This window comes from Manduca sexta, unplaced genomic scaffold (assembly GCF_014839805.1).
Source record: "Manduca sexta isolate Smith_Timp_Sample1 unplaced genomic scaffold, JHU_Msex_v1.0 HiC_scaffold_2124, whole genome shotgun sequence".
Taxonomy (NCBI): Eukaryota; Metazoa; Arthropoda; class Insecta; order Lepidoptera; family Sphingidae; genus Manduca; species Manduca sexta.
In genome coordinates this window covers 6,664-23,201 of record NW_023593057.1, presented here as the reverse complement: position 1 = coordinate 23,201, position 16,538 = coordinate 6,664, and the positions used below count along the sequence as shown (strand labels likewise).

The 16,538-nt window shown below is 34.3% G+C and overlaps 1 non-coding gene across 1 annotated transcript; it reads right to left on the bottom strand.

Annotated features, from left to right (window-relative positions):
• Positions 1 to 2,321: 2,321 nt before the first annotated feature.
• On the bottom strand, positions 2,322 to 2,394 carry Trnak-cuu. The gene has a single exon. It is a non-coding gene; the product is annotated as a tRNA-Lys (tRNA).
• Positions 2,395 to 16,538: the final 14,144 nt, after the last annotated feature.

Below are 16,538 nucleotides of genomic sequence, written 5' to 3'. Positions count from 1 at the left end.
GTGTATAAAAATATTTATAAAATGAAAAGAAACTGAGCGAAGAATTTAGCGGATATTAAAATACACGTTGAATTAAAACCTCTTTTCTTTTGAAGTCGGTAAATTACTCGCTATAAAAAGCGAAACATCCCCTCTCCCATTACACGAAATTGAATTTAGAACTAATTTCAGAAATTAACAAAACACGTTTTTCTGTTTCAGGTTAATTAGTAACACTCGAGCAAATTGGAACTGACTATTGCCGAGTTAGGGTTAAATAAGCTAAGGAAATATAAATTTAAATATTATAAGTGTTAAATTAAATTACATTATATAATGAATCGTTATATCCGTAAACATAGTCTAACAATTAAATGGAAGTATAAAAGTTATTAAGGGACCAAAATCGTGAATTTAATTAAATTAATATAATTTTGAGAGTAACTTTTGGTAAAATGGCTTCTCCGTCGACGACTCCGAAGGCCCCGTCTCCGCCACCGCCAGGCCACACGCCGAGCAAAATGGAAAGACGAATGTCCCATTTCAAAGAGTATAAGTTCTTCCGGAGCTTCAGTGCCAAAGTGGAGAACTGGCCGATGCGGAAAGCCGAACAACTGTGGAGGAAGATGAGAGAACGTAAAATAGCAGGTGAGTGTTTAGTTTAAAAAAATCTATATAAATTTTAGTACGAAAAATTTAAAAAAAAATTGTTCTTGTTTTTTTATGTTTACGCGAATGTTAGACATTGAAATTTAACTAGTTTTCGGATTTTATCGCGATTTTAATATTTCAGTTCTCTCGACGTTCCGAAGATTTTCCAGCCTTTGTGGTCACGGAGTGGACAGAGGTGTAGTCATCTGGAAAGTTAGATAGTCAGTCGTCGGTAATGTAACTTTGTCGGGAAGAAAACTAAAATATTAAAACCACGATAAAATCCGAAAAATAGTTTAATCTTAATGACTAGTTTTCGTATCTTTTATATTTCATGTTTTCTGATGCTTCGGAGTTTCTTAAATGAGTACGCTACGTACGTATGAAGGCTGAAACGTCTTCAAAACGTCAGAAGAAAATCTATATATAAAAGAAAGTTGTGTTAGTTACACTATTTATAACTCAAGAACGGCTGAATCGATTTGGCTGAAAATTGGTAGGGAGGTAGCTTAGAACCAGGAGACGGACATAGGATATTACTATTACTATTATAAAATCTGAAGAGTATGTTTGTTTGAACGCGCTAATCTCAGGAACTACTGGTCCGAACTGAAAAATATTTTAGTGTTGGATAGCCCACTTATCGCGAAAGGCTATAGGTTACATATCATGATATGATCAAAGGAGCGAAGCAGCACGCAGGCGAAGCCGCGAGCAAAAGCTAGTTAAATATAAAACCGCGACTAAATTCGCGTAAACATAAGTAATATATCATGATTAAAAAAAAATACTATAAAGGTTTCTTCACACTGCAGATTGTTTTCGTGTAATGGAAATCATGTAAATAAAATATACTTGGCATGGTATTTGGAATTACAGAGATAAAATACTTGGCGGTAAATGTCACACTGGCTTAGAAAGAGATAGTAGTAATTATCGGTTGGCTTGGGTTTCGTAGAGCGTCGTCTATCACTTATATGTGATGTGTCGCTGACTTGCCGATTCTGGGGCCTTATTCTCTATCCCGCACGTTATTTCGACAGTGTGTAACAAGCACGTAACACAACGCATCATGTTTAGGACTATAGAAATTTGGCTTACAGAATACCATTCCACGCACATTTCTGGAAGATAACATGACACGGCCGCGTTACGCGTTTACACTATCATACAGAATAAGGGCCCTGTTTATATAACTCAATAGAATATTGTGCTGTCAAATGTTGTAATTCCATTTTCAAATTTCTGTACGTAACGTGAAATTCCCGAACAGGTGTGAAATGTCGTATTCAATATTAAATCTTATTACGCAATATTGACGGCGTTATTTCCGTCGCAGTGTGGAGAGATCCTAGTTTTAAAATTTTTATTATAATATTATAGGAATGTGATCAATGTTCATGCGGCTTTGTTTAATTATTTATACCACATAATTGTCGTAACATTTTAAATATTATCAAGTAAAGAAATCTGTTTTATATTTTGCATGTCTAAAACAATTTTAATTAAATGGATCCCTAACTGGTGGGTTTTTCCTAAAGTGACACGTAAGCTAGGGATTTTACGACTAAAGGGAGAATAAATTAAAAACATTATTTTTTTATTTAATTGTTAATTCATTCATTTTTTATTTCAACTTGTAAGTATGAGAGTAGTGACCAATAATTTAAAAATACGTTTAAAAAACTTTGCGCCCAACGTGGGGCTCGAACCCACGACCCTGAGATTAAGAGTCTCATGCTCTACCGACTGAGCTAGCCGGGCTGTTATATATGCTGTTCAAATTATAAATAGAATTCAATATTCAGTGTCAACAACGTCCACCTTCTTACTCTTATGTAATCAGACGACAGATTTTAGTTTGTTTATCTCTGTTATCAGTTGTTGAACCGGTTACATCTTATAGGTCAGTGATTTATAGTTAGTAATATTATGTTATAATATTACTAACTAATAATATGTTGTAACTTTCCTGCGGGAAATCACGGGATAATGGCCGATCCTTTTGGAAGGCTTGCGTGGGGACATGGATCCAACACGTAGAGGCCCCTTTAAGATACCTTTCTCTAGTTGGGTTTTATAAATGCAAGTACTCTCTATGTATTTATGGAGGAAATACAGCCAAAGACAACGCTTGCAAGGTGCAGGGACTATTAAGAAAGATGGGAATTATACTGGGTTTAATGGAGGGATCTAGCTGGACTGGTTGCTATGCTGTTGAGACAACGGGACCCCGGCCTAATAAAATGTCTCAATCTTTTGTATTCAAGACAGTTATATTATATTATGCGGCGATAGCCTAGTATGCGGCGATAACCTGGTTGGTTGTGGAACGGACTGCCGAGACAAATGTCCGCAGGTTCAAATCCCAAGAACACACACCTCTGATTTTTCTAAAAAAAATGAAGTGTGTATTCTTTGTGAATTATCGCTTGCTTTAACGGTGAAGGAAAACATCGTGAGGAAACCTACATACCTGAGAAGTTCTCTATAGGAATTTCGAGGGTGTGTGAAGTCTACCAACCCGCACTAGGCCAGCGTGGTGGACTAAGGCCTATTCCCTCTCAGTAGTAGAGGAGGCCCGTGCCCAACAGTGGGACAGTATATAATACAGAGCTGATATTATTATTATTATATTATTATTATATTAATTGGTCATCATCAGCCCATTTCAGTCCACTGCTGGACATAGGCCTCTCTCAAAGTATGCCACAGATCCCTAAGGCTTTATGCATCCAGTCGCTGCCAAATATATATTTTTTTTTTTATTAGTATTTGACTATTAAAAAATAGATTAATATAACATAGTTCAGGTCTACTCCGGTGACTGAAAGAAACCTTTCGCAATTCTTAATATTCTGTTTAGACCGATACTGGATCTTTCCAGAGCCAAGGTTAGGAACCTATATCAAGTCCAGGGTAGAGTGCCTACTACGGCCAAAGACCGGCGTAAGGCAATCACTGAACATGCAACATCTCTTGTAGGTTGTCTTATTTAAAGTCTTTCTTGTATTAACCATGGAGTCTGCAATCAATAATAAAACTGGACAATTGCGAGCTGAATGCACCCTGAGGGTTCAGTAGCTAGCTTTTTTTTGCTATTTTATCTTTTCCTGATGGTAAGTGGAGTGGGGTTCAATGGAATGACTACTGCTGAGAAATGATTACCCTTCGGCAGTCGACACAATTATGCCGGCCTATTTGAACCGGATACACACAGCTTCATTACGGTACGCGACACACGTAGGCCACTATGGCGGGTTTTAACACCTTGTGTACAGTGGATACTATCCGGGCGGACATAAATTATATCCTACCACCAGCAGCCACTGTTATTAATGTGTAAGTATATTTTCGACTTCCAGGTTTTTTTCTTTACATGTGCTGGAGATATAGTTCTTAGCCAATTCCAAATTCTAGTAAAACGCGAATACCCCATTGATTCCCTTGTGAAATTTTAAAATAAACGTAAACGGTCATATCTTTTGATCGCATTAACTTAATGATTGTTATGCAATTGAAGAAGACCATAAAAGATATTAAAGTCAACATAATACCACACGCGTTCTTGAGAAAAGGGTCTTGACAGACGGACAAAGTGAACCCTAAAAATGACTGTTCATGCATCGCTTCACTTATTGACCCACTTGCCAGTACACCGGCCTTATAAAAACACCTAGAAAAACTCACCCACAACACGATCAAATAGTATTCAACGGGCAGACCTGTATTATAAACATTTTGTTAGATAACCAAATAACACCGTCTGGATTAGAGTTTATATAAACGTTGGGAATGCCATTTTTACGGGTGGATGTTTTAGTTTTCTGCTCCTCTGTGGTAATGGCGAATTTAATGTGCGTTTGGCATTTTTTTCTAGGTGTTGCTTGCGGGTTTGGCTGAGTAAAAAGCTTCCCTCGTTACAAAGGTCCTTAAGAAATAAATTATGAAGAAGATAGTAAGACCTATCTGCAATACTTAAATAGATTTTTGTTTATTTAAATTAAAATGTTGCAAACAACTTCCGTGTATTACAAAAGGCCGTACATTTCTAAGTTCAAGGAATTATTTCATTATTTAATGTCCTCGAATTTTATTTCGGGAAAATGCCATGTGTACAAAACAAAGTCTAAATATCTCAAAAGACGATAAATGTTTCTGAGAACTTGTCACGCGATGTAACAAGCTCTCGCTTACTTTGGCTTGCGAGAATGGGTCCGAATAACCTCTCGACTGAAATTTGGAAAGAAAATTATCACACAAACCACAAAATATTAATATTACAGGTCTTTTTAGTCCTGAAAAAAATTCACTATCAAGTTCAAAATTAAATGATGTGCATTATTTTTTCCAGGAAGATTTAAAACCATAGTCCGTTGCAAAACGTGATATACAAATGGACGCTTATTATCTGACAATATGTCACTTGACGTATCAAGTTATACAATACCTTTGCAGTTCACACGATCGCTCATGCTTACATCAGCTTGCGAGAATTAAATGTTAAAATACCTCGCGATAGGTAGAAAGAAGTTGGAGTTTTCTTGACATTTGTTAACGCTGTTGAAGGTCGAATTCTTAAGAAGAAGGGTATGTTAAGAATGCTGCAGGTTCTTCTTGGCTTATTTAAGTCATTTATGAATTTAAAAAGGCAATTGGGTATTAATTTGGAAATTTGTCATGAGATCTTAATTATTCCAACATTGCTTACAATTTGGTATTGATAGCAAATGCTGGTCTCATCCTTAGCTTATAAAAGGATCATATTTACCCCAGTAAATGGTGGATTGATTTCAACTCAGTATTCGTCTGGAGTCTGGAATTTGTGTCCGATATGGTGATGGGCTCGCGCTCTATCACATCATGAGATGTAACATGCACGGTGGAAAGGGAATACACCAGTTGCGCCTCTGCCTACACTTTCGTGGATCAAAGGCGTGGTCATGTATTTACTGATGCATTGTGGTGATATTAAGTATCAACTGAATACCTTTTAGCTAGACTTCTAGAAATAGTAATTATTATTAAATTAACCATATTCTGTTTTCAAAGCTGTTTTCTTCCATCATTCGTATTCCCCTCTGCGAAGTTATATTTATACACTCTTTTAAATATAAGGTTTAAAGAATTTACCTTAGTTTATCGCTTAATAATCTGAGAAATGTAATTCAGAGCAAATTATAAGGAAAACCGACGGTAATTCTAAAATATACGAACAAAAATAGCTTCTCAATTTCAAATATATTCCTAGAATTCCAGATTCAGGCATTCAAACCGATTTATCCAGTGACGTAAGCAAGTAACGTCCACAATACCTTCTTACAATCACTCATGTTCTTAGCCGGCTTGCGGGTTGAAAAATGAAAGCGGTTTAGTTGAAATATTCGTAAGTTTTGCTGATTTCGTGTATTTACGGTTTTGTGCTAGGAATGTTTACGTTAGGCTAGGTTTTATTTTCTATTTCATGTTCTGAATGTATACTTATATTTAAAACGTAAATGTGAAGAAAGAACTTCACTATATCAATGACTTATTTATTAATGGTATCTATATTTATGTGTTTTGCATATAATATGACAAAATATCGTTGACGCGGGCAATACCACTGTTAATCAAAAATGAAAGATTTAAACTAAGATTTTGAATGCTATCGATGATAAAGCTGTCATTAATTACAAACGTTTTTTTTTTATTTTAGAAAAAAGTCAGTATATGTGCCTTAAAAAAGTAAGGTGTCTTTTAGTACTAATATAAACATTAGCACGAGAGGAAGAAGGTCCAAAATATGGTTAGATCAAGTTGATAATGCGCTGTAGATCCTTATAAATGGAGCGTTTCATCAGACAGAAGACTGAAGCCGATGGAAAGTCATCATCAAAATAATTGAGAGTAACGATCCACAGTAATGAGGAACTGACTGTAGACATAAATATAAGAAAACCTACGGCTGGCACAATTTCTTACTAAATTCTTAATAACAGTTCCCAGTTCAGAGCCTCAAGTCATAACTCATGTCGTCTTGTTTGCAGAAACGAAATTGAATTCCTGGCTGGAAGCTGTATTGATTGTACAAAATTCGGTATTAGATTCTTCTTTTTTAAAAAACTTTTCTTAAGTTAAGTTAAGTGAAGAAATAATTGATGCCTCTTTTAATTGGAAATATCGGATAACAATTTGTAATTGGAGTTGAGGATAAAATAATCCTTGATTGACGTCAGTTAAATAAATTTGACTTTTTAAATTATTTTGTTGCTTTACAATAACGTCTAATGTATATTTTTAATACCAGGTCTTTTTAACAATTCCTAATCTTTTTTTGTCTTTTTGAATGACAAGACGAGCTTGCCGCTCACTTGAAGGTAAGCGATACAACCGGCTTTAAAGAGTAGAAATGCCATCTAACAACTTGAATTGCAAAGTATTGTTTGGTATTCCATTACGCTCGCCATCCTGAGACATGAGATGTTAAGTCTTATTATAACTAGTAGTTACACAGGCTACAATGTAAATCGGACTTCAGCAATAATTACACATTGCTGCATAGTGGCAGAAATAGATATTGCGGTAGTACCTACCCAGGCGAACTCACATATGAGAGACCTACCATTAAATCTTCAAGCTTAGCTTGAAATTTTTCTTCTCTTAAGATTGCTCGTACATTTCAAAAATTCTTGAATATTAAATGTAGTCAGATAAAAAACTCAAGCAAATTTTTAAAATTAAAGTCGCTATTCAAAATCCTCGCAACCTTTTGCCAAAAGCAGTCAAGTGTTCTGAAGAATGAAATGTATCACCCGCAAAGGTCATTCGAGGAGTCGTAACAAAAAACTTTTGTTCCTTGATGTTTTATACAGCATTCGACCAGATTAGATCGGGCAGGCAATAAAGTTGACTATAAAATTTGCTCTAGTATAGATAACGACCGCTATAAATGTTGTACTTAACTGAATGATCAGTAACAGTGACAAACGTGGTGTTTGTTGTATGTGAATGTTTTTTTTTTACAAATTCAAACCTGTATTTTTATTTGTAAACCATAATGAAAGCTGTAAGTAACGATCATAGTAATAATACAACTTAAATTTTATTCATAAACTAGTTGACCCGACAGACGTTGTCCCGTCTTAACTATGAATTTGCAGCGCGCATTCTGTCAATCGCTGACGGTTATTTCAAACAATTGACAGTTATATAAAATTAATATTTTCGTTAAGTTTTCTTAAATTTTCTAATTTTCCGCGCAATTTTTAGAATTTTTTCTTTCATAAGAACCATCTCTTGACAATAACAAACACAACAACAAAAATAGTGAAATCGGTCCAGCCGTTCACGCGTGATGGCGTGACCAAGGGAAATAGGGATTCATTTTTATATATATAAATTAATTACACAATTAAAATAGTCATTACAATTCTGATAAAATTTGAACATAATTACAAACATACATACACAATAATCTTAAACCTAATCGAAGAGACCGCCACGGACCATATCTGATGCTAAGGTGCCCATAACGCTGGCAACTTTTCTTCAACTGGCTGGTCAATTTGATTTAGTGGTAGTATGATTTTTATTTTTAAGAATAAATGTAAAACAAAATTAATTTTTATTTGACGAATCTATGAAAATAAACAAAAGACAGGTGAACAAGAAAATATTGTATATTTTTTTATTTGATTGCGTCATTATTTGCACCGATTGCGTGATTGTGTTGCATTTATTGTTATTTGTTATTGTGATTGTTATTTATTTGTTTCCCAAATATAAATAAATAAGATTTGATTTACCACCATTTTCAATAAAAGATCGCTTTATTCGGTCTATCTCAAAAATGGACCAATCAAACCAAAGTTTTTTGACGTGATTACAAATTACTTATTTTAATTAATTTATTCTCGAAATTTGATTGAAGATTGAGATTGGGATCGTGTATTTAAAACTGTTAGTCAAATCGCAGCATACTTATACTGCAATAAAGAACTTTAGATACTAAAATTGGAGTTGCTCCAGCATCCATGCGCACAGTACAGGAAAAATCAACTTTAATCTAAATGTATTTTTACACTTCCGTGAAGTTCAATGGTAATGAATCGAACGATCGCAAACTATTAGAGGACGTCGTATAAACTTAGAGTTTTACAACTTCCTTCATGGTACCTGAAAATTAAACTGAGTGGATTTTTCTGATTCGATTATGGACGTACTTTGGTTTAATCAATTTTACTTATTAAGTTTAGGAGTAATAGGAGGCCATAGCCCCAGGTGGTAAATGAAAAGGGGTAGCGAACGTCGCAATTTTTGAAGTATAACATTTTCAATGTCACATTAATTCAAAATCAAACGTGCAATAAACACACGCAATCACGCCTTATATCCCCGAAGGCGTGGGCAGAAGCGTAACTGGTACTACTACTTTTAGTCGTGCGTATTCCGTCCCATGATGTTATAGGGAGCGAGCCTATTGCCATATCGGACATTTATTCCAGACTACAGGTTGATACTGAGCAGAAAAACCTACTAGAAGTTTGTCTGACCCGGGGATCGAACCCGAGACCTCTGCCTTGCAATCGTACTGTGATACACTCGCGCCATCAAGGCAGTCTTTATAAACAAATTCATTCAAATTATACGAATTAAATAATTATAAAAATAGACGGGGCGGCAAATATCCGATCGGCTTCGAAGGATAAAAACCCAAGCTTCACTATCAATCCTACAATTTCCAAAATGTTTAAATATATAGTATAATTATATTAGCCATGTATATATCCTGTCCCACTGCTGGGCACGGACCTCCTCTACTACTGAGAGGGATTAGGCCTCAGTTCACCACGCTGGCCTAGTGCGGATTGGTAGACTTCACACATCCTCAAAATTCCTATAGAGTACTTCTCAGGTATGCAGGTTTCCTCTCGATGTTTATCTTCACCTTTCAAAAACGAATAATTCCAAAGATTAAACAAATATTTTTTTAGAAAAATTAGAGGTGTGTGCCTTTGGGTTTTGAACCTGCAGACATTCGTCTCGGCAGTCCGTTCCACACCCAACAAGGCTATCGCCGCTTAAATAGCACATCGGAAAACTCAAATCCTAAAACTATAATTGCTTTCGCTCTAAATGTGCCAATTAAAATGTTCCATGAGTAATTACCCCTCACAGATGTCCCTGCTATTTGATTAAATCGAATATGTTACAAGTTGGCTCTCCTCCAAACCTGGCTAATAGCATTGATGACATATTAGGTTTTAGTTCGGGTATAAAAGATTTAAGAGATATTGATGACATATTAGGCTTTGACTCGGGTATAAATGGTGTTAAGCGATAGCCTAGGCGTTTAAAATTCATTAAAAAAGAAAGAACGTCAATCAATAGCCTAGCTGGGAATGAAACCGACTCGAATACTATACATTGTAGCCAGTGTAACTAATGGACTTAATAAGACTTAAAATGTCATGTCTCAGGATGGCGAGCGCAGTGTAATGGCAAACAATACTTTGTAATTCGAGGTTTGGATGGTATTTATACTTCTTATGGGCTTTCGCACTTTCTACTTTCTGTTTATGGGCGGTTGTATCGCTTACCATCACGAACGTTAATCTCGTCTCGTCATTTAAATGACGAATGAAGAAACGTACATACTTCAGAATTCTCGACAAGAATTTTGTAAGTATGGGAAGTCTGCTTACCCGCACTTAGTCAACGTGGTAGACAAAGGCCTAAACCTTCTCAATAGTCGAGGAGGCCCTCGCTCAGCAGTGGGTACAGGGCAGGTTGCCTCCAAGACTATACATAATATTATAAAACAAATTCCCCCTTTCTGTGTGTCTGTACGTGATCGATTTTCTCAAAATATACTGAACGGATTTTTATGAAATTCGGTAGGGAGATTGTTTAGGAACCTGGGAAGGTTATAGGCTACTTTCTATCTCGCGAAAATATATAGCGGGACTTTTATCCCGGAAAACTCCTTCACACAGGCAAAACCGCGAGCAAAAGCTAGTTATAAATATATAAAGGATATAAAAATACAAAGTAATGCTACTTACGCCTGACATATAAATCATAACATGGAGCGTGAACATTGCTATAACTTTGTAGTAGGAGTAAAAATTGAGACAATGTTAGTGCAAGCCGTATATAAAAACTTATAAGAAATAGGTTACCATATTTTGGATTAGAGTTCTTGGGTTAAGTTGAGGGAGGCCAGACTACTTATAAAAAAACTGAGAGACAGCAAAAAACAGAACATAGTTTTATCTCTAGGCCAGTTTTTCATAAAGTTGTAGGCATCTAGTAGTTTCCCACCTAACTGGTTATTTCAAGCTTCAAACAAATTATTCTAATTAAAATTAACTGACGTCAGCAATGACCGCCGAAACTCGCATCTAATTTACAGTCAAATGCAACCCGAAATGAATATTCCAAGCCTAACTAGTTTCGTTAGTTCCAAAAGTTAGGTAAACTCTTAATTAATTTATATTTTACACAAAATCTGGATGTAGGTTAACGAGTTGCGAATACCTGGAGTTGGGAATCTGTTTATGTACTATGTAATTGGATGGGTTCCATGTCCCTAATGAGTTTGGACGTGGTCTAGTTATATTTTAGACACAGCGACGACAGAAAGCGCCTGATAAAAAATAATAGCAATGCAGTCAAAGGCAGTAATAGGAACCATGAATTAAACAGGAACGAAACTCGTATAAATTCTGATGATTGACAATACAAACTGATTGACCGAACCATTATTTGAATATTAATAAAATAGAGTAATTTTTTTTAAAGTTAATTCAGATTTTCTTTGTAGATATTCTTACTTTGCTTGACTACTTTCAATTTTTTGTTAACATACCCCCAATTATTAAATAGTTTAAAATTAAAATTACATATTTTTCGTGTATTTCCAACAAAAAAAAAAACATAGACATAATCCACAAAAAACTGAGAATGACGAAAAATATTCCTTTCAATAATTTGGACATTACGATACAGTGTCCACGTCCAAGTCGCGTAAATATGCCGGTAAATGTAACGGGGAACGGTGCCAATTAAAATAGCATTAATTTGGTTAATTATTAACAACATTTTTAGAAAGTTCGTCGCCCTACAATCTACTCTGAATGACGTATCGATTTTGTTCATCAAGGGTCTTGTTGAATAAGAATATTCCGTTATTTTTAAAATGACGATGTTTGGTGGCATTTTTTTTAATATTATAAGCCGGCAAAGGAAGTATCTAATCCCAGTTAAAATCAAATATGAATGTCCATCATTGGCGCAAGGTGAAATTTAGCTGAAAGGGAATCTGAAATAATATAGGTTCTAATATGCATAAATGCGGCCAACAAATCGTACTGATGATAATTGGATTTTACATAAATTCTACATCACGAAGACGGCAGGAATCAAGTCATACGGACCCTTTGGGACTGACGTCAATTGAAGAATTTTTCATTATGAATAATCATACTTTTACTATTTAAGTAGTTTTATTGTAAATTGAATCGCATAATCCTTAAGGCGATACCTCAAGGTCCATTTTCATACATTTTGTTTCGGCTTTAATCTGGGTAACTAAACAAGTATTGGCAAGTAAAGAATTTAAATTTAATATGACGAAATTTTAAAGGCAGAAATATCCATTATTATTAATTATTTTTACATTTTTTCTTTCAACTGCGAGAACTAATCACTAACTAGACGTGAATTTAAATTCTTTACTTGCCAATACTTGTTTAGTTACCCAGATTAAAGCCGAAACAAAATGTATGAAAATGGACCTTGAGGTATCGCCTTAAGTTCAAATATGACTTCATAACGGCCTAGTAAGGGTCGAATGCTGTCACACGAACGCATATACTTCCCGATGCGTGGGCGCACACATTGTAACTGCCGCTGTCTTTGAACCCAGCTGTTACATTGTTATGTTTTAGAAATAATTCTCTTTGTTATTCCTATGGTATAAGAAAATGTGTTCCAATAAAGCTGTAAATTCTTTAATATCTATAGTTATCTAATATTGTTTTATTATTATGTTGCAGAGTTTGTTTGAATGCGCTAATTTAAAATCGCTTAGCGCTATTTATAGTGATTTTCTACACTCATTTAGATCAGTTACAAATTGACTAAATTAAATTTGTTACAGAGATTTAATTTTCTAAATATTTAGTCATAATTTTTTTCTCAATATAAATTATAATAAATTAAATAATCTTCGGTCAATAATATTAGTATTACAGTTAATTTAACATTTATTCTTATATTTAACATACTTGTGAGATTATCCATTGACCCCTAAAAATAAATAAAAAATACCTACTACTACCAATCCGATTAAAAAAATCATTAATAAAAGCTCCATTATCACTGAGTGGTATTGGGAACGGACAAAAACGCGGGCGGAACCGCAGGCAAAATCTAGCTATAAATATAGCTAGATAAGAAATAAATACGTTCCAAGTTCCTTTACTCAGAAAAAGGATCTCATAAATACGGTTCAGACCTCGTCTGATGAGTAATAAATGTTCATGAAAGCATCAAAATAAATTGGAAAATATATAAGAAACTAATATACTTGACTAGAAATTGATATTTATTTATTACATGGTACATATAATATGAAATGAATTGTTGATTATTTGAATTTTTCGTTTGTTTCATTTAGTATTTTTTAAAGCCCATTGACTGTGTTTGACTGTTACAAATTGCTAGATTTTGCTTGCGACTCCGCCCGCGTGAAAAGTTTTTCCAGGATTAATATTTTTCCAGGATAAAAGGAGTCTATAGAGCATATTTGAGCATTCAGGAGTAATGTAACTTTCCTTTAGTAACAAAATAGGTTTAGTAGTTCCTGAGATTAGCGCGTTCAAACATATTATAAACAAACTCATTGGCTTTATATATTAGTATAGACTATGCACAGAAATATAACTGCTAATTAATATAATTACGATAGAATATAAGTTTTTCCTTTGCATCAAAGTGAAAAATGTATGAGGCATATCTGTAAGTAATTTAATACCATGGTCAGAGCATGAATTCGGTATTGCATATTCCCAGAATCGCTAGTTATAATCACGCATAATCCGAGTTGCTCTGATCCATTTAGGGGGCTATCTAAAAATATAATTTATAAAATAAAATCAAAGCTTCTACACGTGTTTATCCCCGAAGGTGTAAAGCTTTAACCATGGCGTCGAATTTTCACCATGTGTTCCATCTCATGATGTGATACAGGGCAGGCTTATCGACATATCGTGCACAAATTCCAGGCCTTGAGCTGATACTAAGAAGAAAACCCCAATATCACTTACTAAATTAATCCACATTATCTAAATGCTTGTTCAACGCATGAGTTCTGTTTTGCATATTCTCAGAATCAATAGTTATGGATCAGTTGCTGTGGTAGAAACCGTTTAAAAATCCATCTGAAAAATATATTTACTAATATAATACACATTAATATCATAACTGCTTGTTCCATGCATGAATTCCGTGTTGCATATTCCCAGAATCGCTGATTACGAATCTGTTGCTGTGACAGAAACTGTTCGAAAACCCCTCTGGGAAATATATTTACTAAAATAATACACATTAATATCATAACTGCATGTTGAATGCATGAGTTCCGTGTTGCATGTTCCCAGAATCGCTAGTTATGATCACGCATAATCCGCGTTGCTATGCGTTTATCGGAAGACTGTACAGATGGATAAACAGAAGGCGGGGTGAGCGACCGATGTGCATCGCGCATGCTATTGTGTCCTTGTCGGCTTTGTGTATAGGATAATGTCGCTTGTGGCTTATTCAAATTTCGAATATGGTTTTCGTATTTCAAATTTTTAAATTTTGTTTGTAACTTATGAAACTTCCTGTATCAGTATGAAGGATAGGGATAAAGAGGACTTCAGTTTTTTTTTGTAATTGATTTAGTTTATGTATTAATTTAAGTGTTGTTTTTTACGTCAAATTTACGGTACAAGTTAAACCAATGGGAATCTATGAATTATTTACTACGTGTTGCTCCCAGCTTCAAAAGTAGGAATGACCTTTATTACTAAGTAGCCTATGTGCAATGTAGCAATATTTTAATACGTGTGATGGTCTATGTGCAAAATTTTATCAAAATCTCCCCAAAAGTTTTGCGTTTATAAACATCCAATCAACCTTACAAACTCTCGCGTGTAAATTAATAAGATTTGTACCGATAGTTAGCAGGCTAATTGATTCAAGCGACATAATTTCGAAAAAATGGAATTAGGTTTAAGTAACTGAGAAAAATATGCTGATTCCAAATATGTATAAAAGTGAATGTCGCTTAATCACCATTTTCAATAAACAATCTCAATCCCTTTTTTCAATCTATCTTATAAATTGACCAATCACAACAAAGCTTTTTTAAAATGCTTACAAACGACTCATTTTAATTGGCTCATTCTTGGACTCAAATTGAAGATAGAGATTTGGATCGTTTTTTAAAAACTGCTGTAAGTCGTTTAGCTTGTATTATTTCTACTTAACTTCTAGTACTAAACGACATCCTTTAAGTCCTTGTATTCCCGCGATTTATGCCGAACCCATGGCCATAAACCGTTCATCCCATTGATGTGGCTCACGCACTCATTGTATGGTAATAGTAGCGCGTGCGTCGTGTAGTTAGCGCGAGGGATTCGATTGTCTTCGACGAACTCTTATGATATGTGTGGTTTGACGTGGGAATGTCTGTTGCGATTATGAAACAAATCGGTGTAGTCTGTTAGATTTTGCTCGTGGTTTGCGATCATTTCCGGAGTGAAAAGGAGCCTATAACACTTAGGGGCTATAGTCAGGATGCTTTTCTACAGTTGTTTACGCTGATAGAAAACAAAAAAGTGAATAGGAATGACATCTTAGCGTTAAGTCTGTCGCTTAGCCATTTTCATACATTTTTTGTTTTGTATCAGCGTTGACGTTTGTAGAAAGGGGTCTGGGTTATGTCCTAGTGGGTTATGTAGCTTCCTATTAGTGAACGAATTTTTAAAAATCAGTTGAAAAGTTTTTGATATTATTCGTTACAAACGCACAAAAAAACTAATGTTTAATCTTTATAATCTTAGTTTACGTAGAATATTGAAGTTAATACAAAACATTTCGAAGGTATGTGAAGTCTACTCATCTGCACTAAGCAAAACTAACCTACGTTAGTCTATTTATTTAAGTTTATCAATGGTAGCTTTAATTTATACGTCGCTAGTAATACAAGATCTTATGTTAATTTTTTTTTAATAATAAAATTACATGTATACACGAAAAAACTAAATTGTCATTATTAACGGAAGAATTCTTCAATGATAAACTTAAGAAAACGAAAGAAAAACAAGATAATTATATACTAACCAGAAGCGTCTTTAATGGCAAGTTATTACTTCCAAAGTATATAAATCAACACGGTAAAAAAACATTAACATATTTAATACCCTACCTTATTAATCAACTACCATCATCATTGCGTGATGAAATAACTCACAAAAATATTAAAAATAAGTTAAAAAAATACTTTTTGCAAAACATAATTAAATTAAAAAACTAAAAAAAAAAAAAATAAGAATCGGAAAAAAAAATACTTAGACCCCATTAAAAACAAGTGCTTACAATATTAAGCAAAAAAATAATAATAATAATAATAAATAAAAGAAACTTAAAAATCTTAGGAACAGCCTCTATTTCAACTTGTAATTAACATCTACCGCCGCATTATATACTTTTTAACGATACGCAGTGCGACGGCCGGCTCAGTAGGTTATACACAATATCATATTATTTAAATTATTGTAATCTACCTTGTATACAACAATTATAAAAATATATTACTGTCAATGATAGTGATAATGATGCACGGAAAAACTCACTGAGTTTATGATTGCATTAGT